This window comes from Meles meles, chromosome 6, assembly GCF_922984935.1.
Source record: "Meles meles chromosome 6, mMelMel3.1 paternal haplotype, whole genome shotgun sequence".
Classification (NCBI taxonomy): domain Eukaryota; kingdom Metazoa; phylum Chordata; class Mammalia; order Carnivora; family Mustelidae; genus Meles; species Meles meles.
In genome coordinates, this window is record NC_060071.1 from 24,547,141 (window position 1) to 24,568,831 (window position 21,691).

Below are 21,691 nucleotides of genomic sequence, written 5' to 3' on the forward strand. Positions count from 1 at the left end.
CCTGAGAGCAGCCTCGGTAAGCAGCTTCTGGGTGGTAGGGGACCTCCCGCGTCGCCTCGGGCGTGCTTGGGTCAATGATGAGAACTCATATGGTCTCGAAGAGCGATGAGGACCTAAAAATCACGCTCAATAGGATTACGCTGAGGCCCAAGGCAGGGGACCGTGCCGGGGTCAGCCTCCCCCAGAGCGTCGGGGCAGTGAGGGTGCGCTGCAGGTGGCCGCGGGAGGAGAACCACCTCTCGAGGCTCTCTGCTGTGGCCCCCGGACGTCGGTGCACCTGCGGGTGCCGACGGGGTGTTCTGGCGTTCCAGCTGGTCTACCGACCCAGGCCTCTTCCCCGGACAGCTGCCCGAGAGCCAGGGCTTAGCCACCCTTGTGTCCTTGTGTCTTTCAGCGGGCCTGGCTGGCAAGGTTCTTGGCGCGTCTCCCACCAGGAGAGGTGAGCGGAAGCCTCTGGGCTCCGAGGGAGGCCCCAGACCCCTTGGCCTGGCATCGGGAAGCGGGGACCCCAGCAGGGACTCCGCAGCTGGGCCTGGGCTGGGGATGCGGGTCCTCATTGTCCGGACGGCACCGAAGTCCCCGTGAGCGTGTGCCCCTGAGCCATCCCAGGGGCAGGGATCGCGAAACGTGGGCCGGGGGGCTGACAAGGCCTGGAAAGCGCGGGCTGGCCGCCCAAGGCCCAGGTGCACCCGAGGCCTCCTGATCAATTGCGGCGTGTCCGGGGGGCCCAGAAAGGGAGTGGACGTGAGACCCGTGGTCTCGGAGGCCACTGTGCCCTTCAGCAACACCTTGTTGCTCAAGGCCCGGCCCATGGCAGGTTTCTGCGGGCTGCACTGGCCCGAGCTCCTGTCCCGTCCTGCAGACGACCAAGGCGTTTGGGGCCCCGGGAGGCCACTTCCGAAGAGCCCACGAGGATTCGTTGAGCTGGCCAGACGGCACGGTTCCACTGGGGCGGGGGGGCAGAAACTGCACGTCCCAGGCCACAGGAGCCGTTGGGGCTCAGCCTCTCACCTGAGACTCTCAAGCACCCGGGATAGGGTCGTGGTGAAGCGGCACTGCACGGGCCGAGTCAGGTCCCTCGTCCAGAGCGGCCAGCGGGCGGTGTGCCTTGCTGCCGTGGTGGAGAGTGACCTGGCTTTCCCCGCTCGGCCGTGGGGGAGCCCTGGGCCCCGGCAACCTTTGGCTTCCCGGGCAGGGGCTCAGGTCCTTGGCTCCCAGGTGGCTCCAGGAGAGGGTGGGCGGCGTCCTGGCCAAACCTCCCGGGCCGCCGCTCTTGGCTCGCCACTCCGGGAGACAGCGGGGACCCGGCCAAAGCCCTGTGGTCCATGCCATGGTCAGGGGCCGTTCTCCAGAAGGCTGGGCTCCCACAGGGACCACGGTCTCCATTGCTTTGGGATGCCCCGGAAAGGGCAGCCGGGCCCTTGGGCCCGGCTTCTTCCTGGCGGACACCTGCCATGCTTGGCTCCGAACTCTGCCGGGCCCCCAGTGGCCAGGACTCCGGGAAAGGGGGCCCTGGGCCGCACGGCAGGCGCTTCAGACCAGGACGTTTGGACAGCTGGTCTCTCCGTCTCTCCTTAGAAACCCATCCACAATCGAGAAGCTCGCCCAGATGAGCACGTCTTGCTTGGCCCCGCCCTGCCCAGAGGTCTCACGTCTCAGGACCCGGGGGCATGGACGCGGTGCGGAATGCAGCCCCGGTAAGCAGCTTCGGGGTGCCCCGAGGCCGCACGCATCGCCACCAGCTTGCTTGGGTCAGTGATGAGAACTCAAGTGGTCTCGAAGAGCGATGATGACCTAAAAATCATGCTCAATAGGATTACGCTGAGGCCCAAGACAGGCGTCTGTGCCGGGATCAGCCTCCCCCAGACCCTGGGGACCCTGGAGGTGCGCCGCAGTTGTGGGCGTGAGGCCATCGTACCCTCGGGGCTCCCCGTGCTGGCCCTGGCCTGTCTGTGCCCGTCAGGGGTCCGCTCGAGGTCGTGAGGCGTTTTGCCCGGCCTCTGGACCCAATCCACCTCGCAGGACAGCTCCCTCGGTGCCATTGCTTAGGAGACCGTTGCCCCTTGTGTCTTTCAGCGGGCCTCGGGGGCCGGAACTTGGTGCGGCGTGACCCAAGAGAGGTGAGTGGAAGACTCTGGGCCTGCAGGGAGATGCCAGGCGCCATGGGCATTGTCCGCGGAGCCCGGATCCCCGCACGGGCCCCGGCTCCAGCACTGTGCTAGGGATGGGGGCTGTGGTGGCCCACACAGCGTGGACCTGCCCATGCACAGCCGCCCTTCAGCAATCCCACGTGCAGGGAATGGGAAAGTTGGGCCAGGTCACTGGCAACGACTGGGGGCTGGGGGCATGCCGCCGTCGTCCCACATGGACCTGAGGCCTCCTTGTACGTCCAGCTGTGTCCTGTGCGCCCGAGAAGAGAGCGGACGTGAGTCCCTTGGTGTCAGGGCCCTCTGTCCCCTTCAGCGAGTGGTTGTCGCTCGAGTCACCCCAGCCGATGGTTCTGGAGAGGGCTGGAGAGGGCAGAGCTCATGAAGAATGCAGCAGACGCCCAAGTGTAAGCAGGGCACGGGAGGCTGCTGAAGTACAGCCCTCGAATGTTTCCTCGGATTTCCCGAGTCAGCAAGGTTTCCCTGGCCCAGGGGAAGAGTGGCGAGCCCCGGGCCACAGCAGGCCATGGGGCTGAGCCGGTCCTCTGAGGCCCCCAGAGGAAGCGCCGCCACAAGGGGAGAGTCAGGACCCTCCTGCAGGGCGGGCCGCGGTCTCCCGCCTTGCGCTGCTTGGTGGGAGACGGTGAGACGCGATTCCCTTTTTCGCCCTGGGCGATCAGGGCCTGGGGGCCACCGTTGGCTGCGAGTGCCAGGGCCCGGGTCCCTAGACCACCGCGGTCCCCATGTGTGGGAAGGCGTCCTTCGGGCCCTCACTTCCGGGTGCGCCACGCTTTGCTTGGGGCCCCGGCAGACATCGGGGGAGCACTGGAAATCCCTGTGCTCCAGGCCATGCTCTGGGGCCTTTCCTAGCAAGGGGAGGCTCCCACGGGGGCCCGGATCTCCGTGGATTTGGGAAGGCCAGGGATGGGCAGCGGGTCCCTTGTGTCCTGCCCCTTGCCCGCGGACCCGAGCCCTGGGTGGGTCAGCCGCCCGCCTGGACAGCACCGGCCAGGGCTTCGGGCTGGAGAGTTCTTGGCGGCATGGCACGGGCCAGCGAGCACGCCGTTCCGACGGCCGGCCTCCCCCTCCCTCCTTAGGCCCCCATCCCCAAGCGAGGATCTGGCCCTGACCACCAAGTCTTGCATCGCCCAGCCCCGCCGCCAGGTCCCATGCCTCAGGAAGCCGGGGTATGGCGCCGTCCTGAGAGCAGCCTCGGTAAGCAGCTTCTGGGTGGTAGGGGACCTCCCCCGTCGCCTCGGGCGTGCTTGGGTCAATGATGAGAACTCATATGGTCTCGAAGAGCGATGAGGACCTAAAAATCACGCTCAATAGGATTACGCTGAGGCCCAAGGCAGGGGACCGTGCCGGGGTCAGCCTCCCCCAGAGCGTCGGGGCAGTGAGGGTGCGCTGCAGGTGGCCGCGGGAGGAGAACCACCTCTCGAGGCTCTCTGCTGTGGCCCCCGGACGTCGGTGCACCTGCGGGTGCCGACGGGGTGTTCTGGCGTTCCAGCTGGTCTACCGACCCAGGCCTCTTCCCCGGACAGCTGCCCGAGAGCCAGGGCTTAGCCACCCTTGTGTCCTTGTGTCTTTCAGCGGGCCTGGCTGGCAAGGTTCTTGGCGCGTCTCCCACCAGGAGAGGTGAGCGGAAGCCTCTGGGCTCCGAGGGAGGCCCCAGACCCCTTGGCCTGGCATCGGGAAGCGGGGACCCCAGCAGGGACTCCGCAGCTGGGCCTGGGCTGGGGATGCGGGTCCTCATTGTCCGGACGGCACCGAAGTCCCCGTGAGCGTGTGCCCCTGAGCCATCCCAGGGGCAGGGATCGCGAAACGTGGGCCGGGGGGCTGACAAGGCCTGGAAAGCGCGGGCTGGCCGCCCAAGGCCCAGGTGCACCCGAGGCCTCCTGATCAATTGCGGCGTGTCCGGGGGGCCCAGAAAGGGAGTGGACGTGAGACCCGTGGTCTCGGAGGCCACTGTGCCCTTGAGCAACACCTTGTTGCTCAAGGCCCGGCCCATGGCAGGTTTCTGCGGGCTGCACTGGCCCGAGCTCCTGTCCCGTCCTGCAGACGACCAAGGCGTTTGGGGCCCCGGGAGGCCACTTCCGAAGAGCCCACGAGGATTCGTTGAGCTGGCCAGACGGCACGGTTCCACTGGGGCGGGGGGGCAGAAACTGCACGTCCCAGGCCACAGCAGCCGTTGGGGCTCAGCCTCTCACCTGAGACTCTCAAGCACCCGGGATAGGGTCGTGGTGAAGCGGCACTGCACGGGCCGAGTCAGGTCCCTCGTCCAGAGCGGCCAGCGGGCGGTGTGCCTTGCTGCCGTGGTGGAGAGTGACCTGGCTTTCCCCGCTCGGCCGTGGGGGAGCCCTGGGCCCCGGCAACCTTTGGCTTCCCGGGCAGGGGCTCAGGTCCTTGGCTCCCAGGTGGCTCCAGGAGAGGGTGGGCGGCGTCCTGGCCAAACCTCCCGGGCCGCCGCTCTTGGCTCGCCACTCCGGGAGACAGCGGGGACCCGGCCAAAGCCCTGTGGTCCATGCCATGGTCAGGGGCCGTTCTCCAGAAGGCTGGGCTCCCACAGGGACCACGGTCTCCATTGCTTTGGGATGCCCCGGAAAGGGCAGCCGGGCCCTTGGGCCCGGCTCCTTCCTGGCGGACACCTGCCATGCTTGGCTCCGAACTCTGCCGGGCCCCCAGTGGCCAGGACTCCGGGAAAGGGGGCCCTGGGCCGCACGGCAGGCGCTTCAGACCAGGACGTTTGGACAGCTGGTCTCTCCGTCTCTCCTTAGAAACCCATCCACAATCGAGAAGCTCGCCCAGATGAGCACGTCTTGCTTGGCCCCGCCCTGCCCAGAGGTCTCACGTCTCAGGACCCGGGGGCATGGACGCGGTGCGGAATGCAGCCCCGGTAAGCAGCTTCGGGGTGCCCCGAGGCCGCACGCATCGCCACCAGCTTGCTTGGGTCAGTGATGAGAACTCAAGTGGTCTCGAAGAGCGATGATGACCTAAAAATCATGCTCAATAGGATTACGCTGAGGCCCAAGACAGGCGTCTGTGCCGGGATCAGCCTCCCCCAGACCCTGGGGACCCTGGAGGTGCGCCGCAGTTGTGGGCGTGAGGCCATCGTACCCTCGGGGCTCCCCGTGCTGGCCCTGGCCTGTCTGTGCCCGTCAGGGGTCCGCTCGAGGTCGTGAGGCGTTCCGCCCGGCCTCCGGACCCAATCCACCTCGCAGGACAGCTCCCTCGGTGCCATTGCTTAGGAGACCGTTGCCCCTTGTGTCTTTCAGCGGGCCTCGGGGGCCGGAACTTGGTGCGGCGTGACCCAAGAGAGGTGAGTGGAAGACTCTGGGCCTGCAGGGAGATGCCAGGCGCCATGGGCATTGTCCGCGGAGCCCGGATCCCCGCACGGGCCCCGGCTCCAGCACTGTGCTAGGGATGGGGGCTGTGGTGGCCCACACAGCGTGGACCTGCCCATGCACAGCCGCCCTTCAGCAATCCCACGTGCAGGGAATGGGAAAGTTGGGCCAGGTCACTGGCAACGACTGGGGGCTGGGGGCATGCCGCCGTCGTCCCACATGGACCTGAGGCCTCCTTGTACATCCAGCTGTGTCCTGTGCGCCCGAGAAGAGAGCGGACGTGAGTCCCTTGGTGTCAGGGCCCTCTGTCCCCTTCAGCGAGTGGTTGTCGCTCGAGTCACCCCAGCCGATGGTTCTGGAGAGGGCTGGAGAGGGCAGAGCTCATGAAGAATGCAGCAGACGCCCAAGTGTAAGCAGGGCACGGGAGGCTGCTGAAGTACAGCCCTCGAATGTTTCCTCGGATTTCCCGAGTCAGCAAGGTTTCCCTGGCCCAGGGGAAGAGTGGCGAGCCCCGGGCCACAGCAGGCCATGGGGCTGAGCCGGTCCTCTGAGGCCCCCAGAGGAAGCGCCGCCACAAGGGGAGAGTCAGGACCCTCCTGCAGGGCGGGCCGCGGTCTCCCGCCTTGCGCTGCTTGGTGGGAGACGGTGAGACGCGATTCCCTTTTTCGCCCTGGGCGATCAGGGCCTGGGGGCCACCGTTGGCTGCGAGTGCCAGGGCCCGGGTCCCTAGACCACCGCGGTCCCCATGTGTGGGAAGGCGTCCTTCGGGCCCTCACTTCCGGGTGCGCCACGCTTTGCTTGGGGCCCCGGCAGACATCGGGGGAGCACTGGAAATCCCTGTGCTCCAGGCCATGCTCTGGGGCCTTTCCTAGCAAGGGGAGGCTCCCACGGGGGCCCGGATCTCCGTGGATTTGGGAAGGCCAGGGATGGGCAGCGGGTCCCTTGTGTCCTGCCCCTTGCCCGCGGACCCGAGCCCTGGGTGGGTCAGCCGCCCGCCTGGACAGCACCGGCCAGGGCTTCGGGCTGGAGAGTTCTTGGCGGCATGGCACGGGCCAGCGAGCACGCCGTTCCGCCGGCCGGCCTCCCCCTCCCTCCTTAGGCCCCCATCCCCAAGCGAGGATCTGGCCCTGACCACCAAGTCTTGCATCGCCCAGCCCCGCCGCCAGGTCCCATGCCTCAGGAAGCCGGGGTATGGCGCTGTCCTGAGAGCAGCCTCGGTAAGCAGCTTCTGGGTGGTAGGGGACCTCCCCCGTCGCCTCGGGCGTGCTTGGGTCAATGATGAGAACTCATATGGTCTCGAAGAGCGATGAGGACCTAAAAATCACGCTCAATAGGATTACGCTGAGGCCCAAGGCAGGGGACCGTGCCGGGGTCAGCCTCCCCCAGAGCGTCGGGGCAGTGAGGGTGCGCTGCAGGTGGCCGCGGGAGGAGAACCACCTCTCGAGGCTCTCTGCTGTGGCCCCCGGACGTCGGTGCACCTGCGGGTGCCGACGGGGTGTTCTGGCGTTCCAGCTGGTCTACCGACCCAGGCCTCTTCCCCGGACAGCTGCCCGAGAGCCAGGGCTTAGCCACCCTTGTGTCCTTGTGTCTTTCAGCGGGCCTGGCTGGCAAGGTTCTTGGCGCGTCTCCCACCAGGAGAGGTGAGCGGAAGCCTCTGGGCTCCGAGGGAGGCCCCAGACCCCTTGGCCTGGCATCGGGAAGCGGGGACCCCAGCAGGGACTCCGCAGCTGGGCCTGGGCTGGGGATGCGGGTCCTCATTGTCCGGACGGCACCGAAGTCCCCGTGAGCGTGTGCCCCTGAGCCATCCCAGGGGCAGGGATCGCGAAACGTGGGCCGGGGGGCTGACAAGGCCTGGAAAGCGCGGGCTGGCCGCCCAAGGCCCAGGTGCACCCGAGGCCTCCTGATCAATTGCGGCGTGTCCGGGGGGCCCAGAAAGGGAGTGGACGTGAGACCCGTGGTCTCGGAGGCCACTGTGCCCTTGAGCAACACCTTGTTGCTCAAGGCCCGGCCCATGGCAGGTTTCTGCGGGCTGCACTGGCCCGAGCTCCTGTCCCGTCCTGCAGACGACCAAGGCGTTTGGGGCCCCGGGAGGCCACTTCCGAAGAGCCCACGAGGATTCGTTGAGCTGGCCAGACGGCACGGTTCCACTGGGGCGGGGGGGCAGAAACTGCACGTCCCAGGCCACAGCAGCCGTTGGGGCTCAGCCTCTCACCTGAGACTCTCAAGCACCCGGGATAGGGTCGTGGTGAAGCGGCACTGCACGGGCCGAGTCAGGTCCCTCGTCCAGAGCGGCCAGCGGGCGGTGTGCCTTGCTGCCGTGGTGGAGAGTGACCTGGCTTTCCCCGCTCGGCCGTGGGGGAGCCCTGGGCCCCGGCAACCTTTGGCTTCCCGGGCAGGGGCTCAGGTCCTTGGCTCCCAGGTGGCTCCAGGAGAGGGTGGGCGGCGTCCTGGCCAAACCTCCCGGGCCGCCGCTCTTGGCTCGCCACTCCGGGAGACAGCGGGGACCCGGCCAAAGCCCTGTGGTCCATGCCATGGTCAGGGGCCGTTCTCCAGAAGGCTGGGCTCCCACAGGGACCACGGTCTCCATTGCTTTGGGATGCCCCGGAAAGGGCAGCCGGGCCCTTGGGCCCGGCTCCTTCCTGGCGGACACCTGCCATGCTTGGCTCCGAACTCTGCCGGGCCCCCAGTGGCCAGGACTCCGGGAAAGGGGGCCCTGGGCCGCACGGCAGGCGCTTCAGACCAGGACGTTTGGACAGCTGGTCTCTCCGTCTCTCCTTAGAAACCCATCCACAATCGAGAAGCTCGCCCAGATGAGCACGTCTTGCTTGGCCCCGCCCTGCCCAGAGGTCTCACGTCTCAGGACCCGGGGGCATGGACGCGGTGCGGAATGCAGCCCCGGTAAGCAGCTTCGGGGTGCCCCGAGGCCGCACGCATCGCCACCAGCTTGCTTGGGTCAGTGATGAGAACTCAAGTGGTCTCGAAGAGCGATGATGACCTAAAAATCATGCTCAATAGGATTACGCTGAGGCCCAAGACAGGCGTCTGTGCCGGGATCAGCCTCCCCCAGACCCTGGGGACCCTGGAGGTGCACCGCAGTTGTGGGCGTGAGGCCATCGTACCCTCGGGGCTCCCCGTGCTGGCCCTGGCCTGTCTGTGCCCGTCAGGGGTCCGCTCGAGGTCGTGAGGCGTTCCGCCCGGCCTCCGGACCCAATCCACCTCGCAGGACAGCTCCCTCGGTGCCATTGCTTAGGAGACCGTTGCCCCTTGTGTCTTTCAGCGGGCCTCGGGGGCCGGAACTTGGTGCGGCGTGACCCAAGAGAGGTGAGTGGAAGACTCTGGGCCTGCAGGGAGATGCCAGGCGCCATGGGCATTGTCCGCGGAGCCCGGATCCCCGCACGGGCCCCGGCTCCAGCACTGTGCTAGGGATGGGGGCTGTGGTGGCCCACACAGCGTGGACCTGCCCATGCACAGCCGCCCTTCAGCAATCCCACGTGCAGGGAATGGGAAAGTTGGGCCAGGTCACTGGCAACGACTGGGGGCTGGGGGCATGCCGCCGTCGTCCCACATGGACCTGAGGCCTCCTTGTACGTCCAGCTGTGTCCTGTGCGCCCGAGAAGAGAGCGGACGTGAGTCCCTTGGTGTCAGGGCCCTCTGTCCCCTTCAGCGAGTGGTTGTCGCTCGAGTCACCCCAGCCGATGGTTCTGGAGAGGGCTGGAGAGGGCAGAGCTCATGAAGAATGCAGCAGACGCCCAAGTGTAAGCAGGGCACGGGAGGCTGCTGAAGTACAGCCCTCGAATGTTTCCTCGGATTTCCCGAGTCAGCAAGGTTTCCCTGGCCCAGGGGAAGAGTGGCGAGCCCCGGGCCACAGCAGGCCATGGGGCTGAGCCGGTCCTCTGAGGCCCCCAGAGGAAGCGCCGCCACAAGGGGAGAGTCAGGACCCTCCTGCAGGGCGGGCCGCGGTCTCCCGCCTTGCGCTGCTTGGTGGGAGACGGTGAGACGCGATTCCCTTTTTCGCCCTGGGCGATCAGGGCCTGGGGGCCACCGCTGGCTGCGAGTGCCAGGGCCCGGGTCCCTAGACCACCGCGGTCCCCATGGGTGGGAAGGCGTCCTTCGGGCCCTCACATCCGGGTGCGCCACGCTTTGCTTGGGGCCCCGGCAGACATCGGGGGAGCACTGGAAATCCCTGTGCTCCAGGCCAGGCTCTGGGGCCTTTCTCAGCAAGGGGAGGCTCCCGCGGGGGCCCGGATCTCCGTGGATTTGGGAAGGCCAGGGATGGGCAGCGGGTCCCTTGTGTCCTGCCCCTTGCCCGCGGACCCGAGCCATGGGTGGGTCAGCCGCCCGCCTGGACAGCACCGGCAAGGGCTTCGGGCTGGAGAGTTCTTGGCGGCATGGCACGGGCCAGCGAGCACGCCGTTCCGACGGCCGGCCTCCCCCTCCCTCCTTAGGCCCCCATCCCCAAGCGAGGATCTGGCCCTGACCACCAGGTCTTGCATCGCCCAGCCCCGCCGCCAGGTCCCATGCCTCAGGAAGCCGGGGTATGGCGCTGTCCTGAGAGCAGCCTCGGTAAGCAGCTTCTGGGTGGTAGGGGACCTCCCGCGTCGCCTCGGGCGTGCTTGGGTCAATGATGAGAACTCATATGGTCTCGAAGAGCGATGAGGACCTAAAAATCACGCTCAATAGGATTACGCTGAGGCCCAAGGCAGGGGACCGTGCCGGGGTCAGCCTCCCCCAGAGCGTCGGGGCAGTGAGGGTGCGCTGCAGGTGGCCGCGGGAGGAGAACCACCTCTCGAGGCTCTCTGCTGTGGCCCCCGGACGTCGGTGCACCTGCGGGTGCCGACGGGGTGTTCTGGCGTTCCAGCTGGTCTACCGACCCAGGCCTCTTCCCCGGACAGCTGCCCGAGAGCCAGGGCTTAGCCACCCTTGTGTCCTTGTGTCTTTCAGCGGGCCTGGCTGGCAAGGTTCTTGGCGCGTCTCCCACCAGGAGAGGTGAGCGGAAGCCTCTGGGCTCCGAGGGAGGCCCCAGACCCCTTGGCCTGGCATCGGGAAGCGGGGACCCCAGCAGGGACTCCGCAGCTGGGCCTGGGCTGGGGATGCGGGTCCTCATTGTCCGGACGGCACCGAAGTCCCCGTGAGCGTGTGCCCCTGAGCCATCCCAGGGGCAGGGATCGCGAAACGTGGGCCGGGGGGCTGACAAGGCCTGGAAAGCGCGGGCTGGCCGCCCAAGGCCCAGGTGCACCCGAGGCCTCCTGATCAATTGCGGCGTGTCCGGGGGGCCCAGAAAGGGAGTGGACGTGAGACCCGTGGTCTCGGAGGCCACTGTGCCCTTCAGCAACACCTTGTTGCTCAAGGCCCGGCCCATGGCAGGTTTCTGCGGGCTGCACTGGCCCGAGCTCCTGTCCCGTCCTGCAGACGACCAAGGCGTTTGGGGCCCCGGGAGGCCACTTCCGAAGAGCCCACGAGGATTCGTTGAGCTGGCCAGACGGCACGGTTCCACTGGGGCGGGGGGGCAGAAACTGCACGTCCCAGGCCACAGCAGCCGTTGGGGCTCAGCCTCTCACCTGAGACTCTCAAGCACCCGGGATAGGGTCGTGGTGAAGCGGCACTGCACGGGCCGAGTCAGGTCCCTCGTCCAGAGCGGCCAGCGGGCGGTGTGCCTTGCTGCCGTGGTGGAGAGTGACCTGGCTTTCCCCGCTCGGCCGTGGGGGAGCCCTGGGCCCCGGCAACCTTTGGCTTCCCGGGCAGGGGCTCAGGTCCTTGGCTCCCAGGTGGCTCCAGGAGAGGGTGGGCGGCGTCCTGGCCAAACCTCCCGGGCCGCCGCTCTTGGCTCGCCACTCCGGGAGACAGCGGGGACCCGGCCAAAGCCCTGTGGTCCATGCCATGGTCAGGGGCCGTTCTCCAGAAGGCTGGGCTCCCACAGGGACCACGGTCTCCATTGCTTTGGGATGCCCCGGAAAGGGCAGCCGGGCCCTTGGGCCCGGCTCCTTCCTGGCGGACACCTGCCATGCTTGGCTCCGAACTCTGCCGGGCCCCCAGTGGCCAGGACTCCGGGAAAGGGGGCCCTGGGCCGCACGGCAGGCGCTTCAGACCAGGACGTTTGGACAGCTGGTCTCTCCGTCTCTCCTTAGAAACCCATCCACAATCGAGAAGCTCGCCCAGATGAGCACGTCTTGCTTGGCCCCGCCCTGCCCAGAGGTCTCACGTCTCAGGACCCGGGGGCATGGACGCGGTGCGGAATGCAGCCCCGGTAAGCAGCTTCGGGGTGCCCCGAGGCCGCACGCATCGCCACCAGCTTGCTTGGGTCAGTGATGAGAACTCAAGTGGTCTCGAAGAGCGATGATGACCTAAAAATCATGCTCAATAGGATTACGCTGAGGCCCAAGACAGGCGTCTGTGCCGGGATCAGCCTCCCCCAGACCCTGGGGACCCTGGAGGTGCGCCGCAGTTGTGGGCGTGAGGCCATCGTACCCTCGGGGCTCCCCGTGCTGGCCCTGGCCTGTCTGTGCCCGTCAGGGGTCCGCTCGAGGTCGTGAGGCGTTCCGCCCGGCCTCCGGACCCAATCCACCTCGCAGGACAGCTCCCTCGGTGCCATTGCTTAGGAGACCGTTGCCCCTTGTGTCTTTCAGCGGGCCTCGGGGGCCGGAACTTGGTGCGGCGTGACCCAAGAGAGGTGAGTGGAAGACTCTGGGCCTGCAGGGAGATGCCAGGCGCCATGGGCATTGTCCGCGGAGCCCGGATCCCCGCACGGGCCCCGGCTCCAGCACTGTGCTAGGGATGGGGGCTGTGGTGGCCCACACAGCGTGGACCTGCCCATGCACAGCCGCCCTTCAGCAATCCCACGTGCAGGGAATGGGAAAGTTGGGCCAGGTCACTGGCAACGACTGGGGGCTGGGGGCATGCCGCCGTCGTCCCACATGGACCTGAGGCCTCCTTGTACGTCCAGCTGTGTCCTGTGCGCCCGAGAAGAGAGCGGACGTGAGTCCCTTGGTGTCAGGGCCCTCTGTCCCCTTCAGCGAGTGGTTGTCGCTCGAGTCACCCCAGCCGATGGTTCTGGAGAGGGCTGGAGAGGGCAGAGCTCATGAAGAATGCAGCAGACGCCCAAGTGTAAGCAGGGCACGGGAGGCTGCTGAAGTACAGCCCTCGAATGTTTCCTCGGATTTCCCGAGTCAGCAAGGTTTCCCTGGCCCAGGGGAAGAGTGGCGAGCCCCGGGCCACAGCAGGCCATGGGGCTGAGCCGGTCCTCTGAGGCCCCCAGAGGAAGCGCCGCCACAAGGGGAGAGTCAGGACCCTCCTGCAGGGCGGGCCGCGGTCTCCCGCCTTGCGCTGCTTGGTGGGAGACGGTGAGACGCGATTCCCTTTTTCGCCCTGGGCGATCAGGGCCTGGGGGCCACCGCTGGCTGCGAGTGCCAGGGCCCGGGTCCCTAGACCACCGCGGTCCCCATGTGTGGGAAGGCGTCCTTCGGGCCCTCACATCCGGGTGCGCCACGCTTTGCTTGGGGCCCCGGCAGACATCGGGGGAGCACTGGAAATCCCTGTGCTCCAGGCCAGGCTCTGGGGCCTTTCTCAGCAAGGGGAGGCTCCCACGGGGGCCCGGATCTCCGTGGATTTGGGAAGGCCAGGGATGGGCAGCGGGTCCCTTGTGTCCTGCCCCTTGCCCGCGGACCCGAGCCCTGGGTGGGTCAGCCGCCCGCCTGGACAGCACCGGCCAGGGCTTCGGGCTGGAGAGTTCTTGGCGGCATGGCACGGGCCAGCGAGCACGCCGTTCCGACGGCCGGCCTCCCCCTCCCTCCTTAGGCCCCCATCCCCAAGCGAGGATCTGGCCCTGACCACCAAGTCTTGCATCGCCCAGCCCCGCCGCCAGGTCCCATGCCTCAGGAAGCCGGGGTATGGCGCCGTCCTGAGAGCAGCCTCGGTAAGCAGCTTCTGGGTGGTAGGGGACCTCCCGCGTCGCCTCGGGCGTGCTTGGGTCAATGATGAGAACTCATATGGTCTCGAAGAGCGATGAGGACCTAAAAATCACGCTCAATAGGATTACGCTGAGGCCCAAGGCAGGGGACCGTGCCGGGGTCAGCCTCCCCCAGAGCGTCGGGGCAGTGAGGGTGCGCTGCAGGTGGCCGCGGGAGGAGAACCACCTCTCGAGGCTCTCTGCTGTGGCCCCCGGACGTCGGTGCACCTGCGGGTGCCGACGGGGTGTTCTGGCGTTCCAGCTGGTCTACCGACCCAGGCCTCTTCCCCGGACAGCTGCCCGAGAGCCAGGGCTTAGCCACCCTTGTGTCCTTGTGTCTTTCAGCGGGCCTGGCTGGCAAGGTTCTTGGCGCGTCTCCCACCAGGAGAGGTGAGCGGAAGCCTCTGGGCTCCGAGGGAGGCCCCAGACCCCTTGGCCTGGCATCGGGAAGCGGGGACCCCAGCAGGGACTCCGCAGCTGGGCCTGGGCTGGGGATGCGGGTCCTCATTGTCCGGACGGCACCGAAGTCCCCGTGAGCGTGTGCCCCTGAGCCATCCCAGGGGCAGGGATCGCGAAACGTGGGCCGGGGGGCTGACAAGGCCTGGAAAGCGCGGGCTGGCCGCCCAAGGCCCAGGTGCACCCGAGGCCTCCTGATCAATTGCGGCGTGTCCGGGGGGCCCAGAAAGGGAGTGGACGTGAGACCCGTGGTCTCGGAGGCCACTGTGCCCTTGAGCAACACCTTGTTGCTCAAGGCCCGGCCCATGGCAGGTTTCTGCGGGCTGCACTGGCCCGAGCTCCTGTCCCGTCCTGCAGACGACCAAGGCGTTTGGGGCCCCGGGAGGCCACTTCCGAAGAGCCCACGAGGATTCGTTGAGCTGGCCAGACGGCACGGTTCCACTGGGGCGGGGGGGCAGAAACTGCACGTCCCAGGCCACAGCAGCCGTTGGGGCTCAGCCTCTCACCTGAGACTCTCAAGCACCCGGGATAGGGTCGTGGTGAAGCGGCACTGCACGGGCCGAGTCAGGTCCCTCGTCCAGAGCGGCCAGCGGGCGGTGTGCCTTGCTGCCGTGGTGGAGAGTGACCTGGCTTTCCCCGCTCGGCCGTGGGGGAGCCCTGGGCCCCGGCAACCTTTGGCTTCCCGGGCAGGGGCTCAGGTCCTTGGCTCCCAGGTGGCTCCAGGAGAGGGTGGGCGGCGTCCTGGCCAAACCTCCCGGGCCGCCGCTCTTGGCTCGCCACTCCGGGAGACAGCGGGGACCCGGCCAAAGCCCTGTGGTCCATGCCATGGTCAGGGGCCGTTCTCCAGAAGGCTGGGCTCCCACAGGGACCACGGTCTCCATTGCTTTGGGATGCCCCGGAAAGGGCAGCCGGGCCCTTGGGCCCGGCTCCTTCCTGGCGGACACCTGCCATGCTTGGCTCCGAACTCTGCCGGGCCCCCAGTGGCCAGGACTCCGGGAAAGGGGGCCCTGGGCCGCACGGCAGGCGCTTCAGACCAGGACGTTTGGACAGCTGGTCTCTCCGTCTCTCCTTAGAAACCCATCCACAATCGAGAAGCTCGCCCAGATGAGCACGTCTTGCTTGGCCCCGCCCTGCCCAGAGGTCTCACGTCTCAGGACCCGGGGGCATGGACGCGGTGCGGAATGCAGCCCCGGTAAGCAGCTTCGGGGTGCCCCGAGGCCGCACGCATCGCCACCAGCTTGCTTGGGTCAGTGATGAGAACTCAAGTGGTCTCGAAGAGCGATGATGACCTAAAAATCATGCTCAATAGGATTACGCTGAGGCCCAAGACAGGCGTCTGTGCCGGGATCAGCCTCCCCCAGACCCTGGGGACCCTGGAGGTGCGCCGCAGTTGTGGGCGTGAGGCCATCGTACCCTCGGGGCTCCCCGTGCTGGCCCTGGCCTGTCTGTGCCCGTCAGGGGTCCGCTCGAGGTCGTGAGGCGTTCCGCCCGGCCTCCGGACCCAATCCACCTCGCAGGACAGCTCCCTCGGTGCCATTGCTTAGGAGACCGTTGCCCCTTGTGTCTTTCAGCGGGCCTCGGGGGCCGGAACTTGGTGCGGCGTGACCCAAGAGAGGTGAGTGGAAGACTCTGGGCCTGCAGGGAGATGCCAGGCGCCATGGGCATTGTCCGCGGAGCCCGGATCCCCGCACGGGCCCCGGCTCCAGCACTGTGCTAGGGATGGGGGCTGTGGTGGCCCACACAGCGTGGACCTGCCCATGCACAGCCGCCCTTCAGCAATCCCACGTGCAGGGAATGGGAAAGTTGGGCCAGGTCACTGGCAACGACTGGGGGCTGGGGGCATGCCGCCGTCGTCCCACATGGACCTGAGGCCTCCTTGTACGTCCAGCTGTGTCCTGTGCGCCCGAGAAGAGAGCGGACGTGAGTCCCTTGGTGTCAGGGCCCTCTGTCCCCTTCAGCGAGTGGTTGTCGCTCGAGTCACCCCAGCCGATGGTTCTGGAGAGGGCTGGAGAGGGCAGAGCTCATGAAGAATGCAGCAGACGCCCAAGTGTAAGCAGGGCACGGGAGGCTGCTGAAGTACAGCCCTCGAATGTTTCCTCGGATTTCCCGAGTCAGCAAGGTTTCCCTGGCCCAGGGGAAGAGTGGCGAGCCCCGGGCCACAGCAGGCCATGGGGCTGAGCCGGTCCTCTGAGGCCCCCAGAGGAAGCGCCGCCACAAGGGGAGAGTCAGGACCCTCCTGCAGGGCGGGCCGCGGTCTCCCGCCTTGCGCTGCTTGGTGGGAGACGGTGAGACGCGATTCCCTTTTTCGCCCTGGGCGATCAGGGCCTGGGGGCCACCGCTGGCTGCGAGTGCCAGGGCCCGGGTCCCTAGACCACCGCGGTCCCCATGTGTGGGAAGGCGTCCTTCGGGCCCTCACATCCGGGTGCGCCACGCTTTGCTTGGGGCCCCGGCAGACATCGGGGGAGCACTGGAAATCCCTGTGCTCCAGGCCAGGCTCTGGGGCCTTTCCTAGCAAGGGGAGGCTCCCACGGGGGCCCGGATCTCCGTGGATTTGGGAAGGCCAGGGATGGGCAGCGGGTCCCTTGTGTCCTGCCCCTTGCCCGCGGACCCGAGCCCTGGGTGGGTCAGCCGCCCGCCTGGACAGCACCGGCCAGGGCTTCGGGCTGGAGAGTTCTTGGCGGCATGGCACGGGCCAGCGAGCACGCCGTTCCGACGGCCGGCCTCCCCCTCCCTCCTTAGGCCCCCATCCCCAAGCGAGGATCTGGCCCTGACCACCAAGTCTTGCATCGCCCAGCCCCGCCGCCAGGTCCCATGCCTCAGGAAGCCGGGGTATGGCGCTGTCCTGAGAGCAGCCTCGGTAAGCAGCTTCTGGGTGGTAGGGGACCTCCCGCGTCGCCTCGGGCGTGCTTGGGTCAATGATGAGAACTCATATGGTCTCGAAGAGCGATGAGGACCTAAAAATCACGCTCAATAGGATTACGCTGAGGCCCAAGGCAGGGGACCGTGCCGGGGTCAGCCTCCCCCAGAGCGTCGGGGCAGTGAGGGTGCGCTGCAGGTGGCCGCGGGAGGAGAACCACCTCTCGAGGCTCTCTGCTGTGGCCCCCGGACGTCGGTGCACCTGCGGGTGCCGACGGGGTGTTCTGGCGTTCCAGCTGGTCTACCGACCCAGGCCTCTTCCCCGGACAGCTGCCCGAGAGCCACGGCTTAGCCACCCTTGTGTCCTTGTATCTTTCAGCGGGCCTGGCTGTCAAGGTTCTTGGCGCGTCTCCCACCAGGAGAGGTGAGCGGAAGCCTCTGGGCTCCGAGGGAGGCCCCAGACCCCTTGGCCTGGCATCGGGAAGCGGGGACCCCAGCAGGGACTCCGCAGCTGGGCCTGGGCTGGGGATGCGGGTCCTCATTGTCCGGACGGCACCGAAGTCCCCGTGAGCGTGTGCCCCTGAGCCATCCCAGGGGCAGGGATCGCGAAACGTGGGCCGGGGGGCTGACAAGGCCTGGAAAGCGCGGGCTGGCCGCCCAAGGCCCAGGTGCACCCGAGGCCTCCTGATCAATTGCGGCGTGTCCGGGGGGCCCAGAAAGGGAGTGGACGTGAGACCCGTGGTCTCGGAGGCCACTGTGCCCTTCAGCAACACCTTGTTGCTCAAGGCCCGGCCCATGGCAGGTTTCTGCGGGCTGCACTGGCCCGAGCTCCTGTCCCGTCCTGCAGACGACCAAGGCGTTTGGGGCCCCGGGAGGCCACTTCCGAAGAGCCCACGAGGATTCGTTGAGCTGGCCAGACGGCACGGTTCCACTGGGGCGGGGGGGCAGAAACTGCACGTCCCAGGCCACAGGAGCCGTTGGGGCTCAGCCTCTCACCTGAGACTCTCAAGCACCCGGGATAGGGTCGTGGTGAAGCGGCACTGCACGGGCCGAGTCAGGTCCCTCGTCCAGAGCGGCCAGCGGGCGGTGTGCCTTGCTGCCGTGGTGGAGAGTGACCTGGCTTTCCCCGCTCGGCCGTGGGGGAGCCCTGGGCCCCGGCAACCTTTGGCTTCCCGGGCAGGGGCTCAGGTCCTTGGCTCCCAGGTGGCTCCAGGAGAGGGTGGGCGGCGTCCTGGCCAAACCTCCCGGGCCGCCGCTCTTGGCTCGCCACTCCGGGAGACAGCGGGGACCCGGCCAAAGCCCTGTGGTCCATGCCATGGTCAGGGGCCGTTCTCCAGAAGGCTGGGCTCCCACAGGGACCACGGTCTCCATTGCTTTGGGATGCCCCGGAAAGGGCAGCCGGGCCCTTGGGCCCGGCTCCTTCCTGGCGGACACCTGCCATGCTTGGCTCCGAACTCTGCCGGGCCCCCAGTGGCCAGGACTCCGGGAAAGGGGGCCCTGGGCCGCACGGCAGGCGCTTCAGACCAGGACGTTTGGACAGCTGGTCTCTCCGTCTCTCCTTAGAATCCCATCCACAATCGAGAAGCTCGCCCAGATGAGCACGTCTTGCTTGGCCCCGCCCTGCCCAGAGGTCTCACGTCTCAGGACCCGGGGGCATGGACGCGGTGCGGAATGCAGCCCCGGTAAGCAGCTTCGGGGTGCCCCGAGGCCGCACGCATCGCCACCAGCTTGCTTGGGTCAGTGATGAGAACTCAAGTGGTCTCGAAGAGCGATGATGACCTAAAAATCATGCTCAATAGGATTACGCTGAGGCCCAAGACAGGCGTCTGTGCCGGGATCAGCCTCCCCCAGACCCTGGGGACCCTGGAGGTGCGCCGCAGTTGTGGGCGTGAGGCCATCGTACCCTCGGGGCTCCCCGTGCTGGCCCTGGCCTGTCTGTGCCCGTCAGGGGTCCGCTCGAGGTCGTGAGGCGTTCCGCCCGGCCTCCGGACCCAATCCACCTCGCAGGACAGCTCCCTCGGTGCCATTGCTTAGGAGACCGTTGCCCCTTGTGTCTTTCAGCGGGCCTCGGGGGCCGGAACTTGGTGCGGCGTGACCCAAGAGAGGTGAGTGGAAGACTCTGGGCCTGCAGGGAGATGCCAGGCGCCATGGGCATTGTCCGCGGAGCCCGGATCCCCGCACGGGCCCCGGCTCCAGCACTGTGCTAGGGATGGGGGCTGTGGTGGCCCACACAGCGTGGACCTGCCCATGCACAGCCGCCCTTCAGCAATCCCACGTGCAGGGAATGGGAAAGTTGGGCCAGGTCACTGGCAACGACTGGGGGCTGGGGGCATGCCGCCGTCGTCCCACATGGACCTGAGGCCTCCTTGTACGTCCAGCTGTGTCCTGTGCGCCCGAGAAGAGAGCGGACGTGAGTCCCTTGGTGTCAGGGCCCTCTGTCCCCTTCAGCGAGTGGTTGTCGCTCGAGTCACCCCAGCCGATGGTTCTGGAGAGGGCTGGAGAGGGCAGAGCTCATGAAGAATGCAGCAGACGCCCAAGTGTAAGCAGGGCACGGGAGGCTGCTGAAGTACAGCCCTCGAATGTTTCCTCGGATTTCCCGAGTCAGCAAGGTTTCCCTGGCCCAGGGGAAGAGTGGCGAGCCCCGGGCCACAGCAGGCCGTGGGGCTGAGCCGGTCCTCTGAGGCCCCCAGAGGAAGCGCCGCCACAAGGGGAGAGTCAGGACCCTCCTGCAGGGCGGGCCGCGGTCTCCTGCCTTGCGCTGCTTGGTGGGAGACGGTGAGACGCGATTCCCTTTTTCGCCCTGGGCGATCAGGGCCTGGGGGCCACCGCTGGCTGCGAGTGCCAGGGCCCGGGTCCCTAGACCACCGCGGTCCCCATGTGTGGGAAGGCGTCCTTCGGGCCCTCACAATCGGGTGCGCCACGCTTTGCTTGGGGCCCCTGCAGACATCGGGGGAGCACTGGAAATCCCTGTGCTCCAGGCCATGCTCTGGGGCCTTTCCTAGCAAGGGGAGGCTCCCACGGGGGCCCGGATCTCCGTGGATTTGGGAAGGCCAGGGATGGGCAGCGGGTCCCTTGTGTCCTGCCCCTTGCCCGCGGACCCGAGCCATGGGTGGGTCAGCCGCCCGCCTGGACAGCACCGGCCAGGGCTTCGGGCTGGAGAGTTCTTGGCGGCATGGCACGGGCCAGCGAGCACGCCGTTCCGACGGCCGGCCTCCCCCTCCCTCCTTAGGCCCCCATCCCCAAGCGAGGATCTGGCCCTGACCACCAAGTCTTGCATCGCCCAGCCCCGCCGCCAGGTCCCATGCCTCAGGAAGCCGGGGTATGGCGCTGTCCTGAGAGCAGCCTCGGTAAGCAGCTTCTGGGTGGTAGGGGACCTCCCGCGTCGCCTCGGGCGTGCTTGGGTCAATGATGAGAACTCATATGGTCTCGAAGAGCGATGAGGACCTAAAAATCACGCTCAATAGGATTACGCTGAGGCCCAAGGCAGGGGACCGTGCCGGGGTCAGCCTCCCCCAGAGCGTCGGGGCAGTGAGGGTGCGCTGCAGGTGGCCGCGGGAGGAGAACCACCTCTCGAGGCTCTCTGCTGTGGCCCCCGGACGTCGGTGCACCTGCGGGTGCCGACGGGGTGTTCTGGCGTTCCAGCTGGTCTACCGACCCAGGCCTCTTCCCCGGACAGCTGCCCGAGAGCCAGGGCTTAGCCACCCTTGTGTCCTTGTGTCTTTCAGCGGGCCTGGCTGGCAAGGTTCTTGGCGCGTCTCCCACCAGGAGAGGTGAGCGGAAGCCTCTGGGCTCCGAGGGAGGCCCCAGACCCCTTGGCCTGGCATCGGGAAGCGGGGACCCCAGCAGGGACTCCGCAGCTGGGCCTGGGCTGGGGATGCGGGTCCTCATTGTCCGGACGGCACCGAAGTCCCCGTGAGCGTGTGCCCCTGAGCCATCCCAGGGGCAGGGATCGCGAAACGTGGGCCGGGGGGCTGACAAGGCCTGGAAAGCGCGGGCTGGCCGCCCAAGGCCCAGGTGCACCCGAGGCCTCCTGATCAATTGCGGCGTGTCCGGGGGGCCCAGAAAGGGAGTGGACGTGAGACCCGTGGTCTCGGAGGCCACTGTGCCCTTCAGCAACACCTTGTTGCTCAAGGCCCGGCCCATGGCAGGTTTCTGCGGGCTGCACTGGCCCGAGCTCCTGTCCCGTCCTGCAGACGACCAAGGCGTTTGGGGCCCCGGGAGGCCACTTCCGAAGAGCCCACGAGGATTCGTTGAGCTGGCCAGACGGCACGGTTCCACTGGGGCGGGGGGGCAGAAACTGCACGTCCCAGGCCACAGGAGCCGTTGGGGCTCAGCCTCTCACCTGAGACTCTCAAGCACCCGGGATAGGGTCGTGGTGAAGCGGCACTGCACGGGCCGAGTCAGGTCCCTCGTCCAGAGCGGCCAGCGGGCGGTGTGCCTTGCTGCCGTGGTGGAGAGTGACCTGGCTTTCCCCGCTCGGCCGTGGGGGAGCCCTGGGCCCCGGCAACCTTTGGCTTCCCGGGCAGGGGCTCAGGTCCTTGGCTCCCAGGTGGCTCCAGGAGAGGGTGGGCGGCGTCCTGGCCAAACCTCCCGGGCCGCCGCTCTTGGCTCGCCACTCCGGGAGACAGCGGGGACCCGGCCAAAGCCCTGTGGTCCATGCCATGGTCAGGGGCCGTTCTCCAGAAGGCTGGGCTCCCACAGGGACCACGGTCTCCATTGCTTTGGGATGCCCCGGAAAGGGCAGCCGGGCCCTTGGGCCCGGCTCCTTCCTGGCGGACACCTGCCATGCTTGGCTCCGAACTCTGCCGGGCCCCCAGTGGCCAGGACTCCGGGAAAGGGGGCCCTGGGCCGCACGGCAGGCGCTTCAGACCAGGACGTTTGGACAGCTGGTCTCTCCGTCTCTCCTTAGAAACCCATCCACAATCGAGAAGCTCGCCCAGATGAGC

The 21,691-nt window shown here is 67.6% G+C and overlaps 13 non-coding genes across 13 annotated transcripts; all 13 read left to right on the forward strand.

The window, feature by feature from the left end:
* The first annotated feature begins 68 nt into the window (after window positions 1-68).
* On the forward strand, window positions 69-149 carry LOC123945480. Its single transcript, XR_006819304.1, has one exon. It is a non-coding gene; the product is annotated as a small nucleolar RNA SNORD115 (small nucleolar RNA).
* Window positions 150-1,749: 1,600 nt separating this feature from the next.
* Window positions 1,750-1,830, forward strand: LOC123945630. The gene has a single exon (XR_006819448.1). It is a non-coding gene; the product is annotated as a small nucleolar RNA SNORD115 (small nucleolar RNA).
* Window positions 1,831-3,414: 1,584 nt separating this feature from the next.
* Window positions 3,415-3,495, forward strand: LOC123945481. Its single transcript, XR_006819305.1, has one exon. It is a non-coding gene; the product is annotated as a small nucleolar RNA SNORD115 (small nucleolar RNA).
* Window positions 3,496-5,095: 1,600 nt separating this feature from the next.
* On the forward strand, window positions 5,096-5,176 carry LOC123945631. Its single transcript, XR_006819449.1, has one exon. It is a non-coding gene; the product is annotated as a small nucleolar RNA SNORD115 (small nucleolar RNA).
* Window positions 5,177-6,760: 1,584 nt separating this feature from the next.
* On the forward strand, window positions 6,761-6,841 carry LOC123945482. Its single transcript, XR_006819306.1, has one exon. It is a non-coding gene; the product is annotated as a small nucleolar RNA SNORD115 (small nucleolar RNA).
* Window positions 6,842-8,441: 1,600 nt separating this feature from the next.
* On the forward strand, window positions 8,442-8,522 carry LOC123945632. Its single transcript, XR_006819450.1, has one exon. It is a non-coding gene; the product is annotated as a small nucleolar RNA SNORD115 (small nucleolar RNA).
* Window positions 8,523-10,106: 1,584 nt separating this feature from the next.
* LOC123945483 lies at window positions 10,107-10,187 on the forward strand. Its single transcript, XR_006819307.1, has one exon. It is a non-coding gene; the product is annotated as a small nucleolar RNA SNORD115 (small nucleolar RNA).
* A 1,600-nt stretch (window positions 10,188-11,787) lies between these two features.
* Window positions 11,788-11,868, forward strand: LOC123945633. Its single transcript, XR_006819451.1, has one exon. It is a non-coding gene; the product is annotated as a small nucleolar RNA SNORD115 (small nucleolar RNA).
* Window positions 11,869-13,452: 1,584 nt separating this feature from the next.
* On the forward strand, window positions 13,453-13,533 carry LOC123945484. Its single transcript, XR_006819308.1, has one exon. It is a non-coding gene; the product is annotated as a small nucleolar RNA SNORD115 (small nucleolar RNA).
* Window positions 13,534-15,133: 1,600 nt separating this feature from the next.
* LOC123945634 lies at window positions 15,134-15,214 on the forward strand. The gene has a single exon (XR_006819452.1). It is a non-coding gene; the product is annotated as a small nucleolar RNA SNORD115 (small nucleolar RNA).
* Window positions 15,215-16,798: 1,584 nt separating this feature from the next.
* LOC123945485 lies at window positions 16,799-16,879 on the forward strand. Its single transcript, XR_006819309.1, has one exon. It is a non-coding gene; the product is annotated as a small nucleolar RNA SNORD115 (small nucleolar RNA).
* Window positions 16,880-18,479: 1,600 nt separating this feature from the next.
* On the forward strand, window positions 18,480-18,560 carry LOC123945635. Its single transcript, XR_006819453.1, has one exon. It is a non-coding gene; the product is annotated as a small nucleolar RNA SNORD115 (small nucleolar RNA).
* Window positions 18,561-20,144: 1,584 nt separating this feature from the next.
* On the forward strand, window positions 20,145-20,225 carry LOC123945486. The gene has a single exon (XR_006819310.1). It is a non-coding gene; the product is annotated as a small nucleolar RNA SNORD115 (small nucleolar RNA).
* The last annotated feature ends 1,466 nt before the right edge of the window (window positions 20,226-21,691 follow it).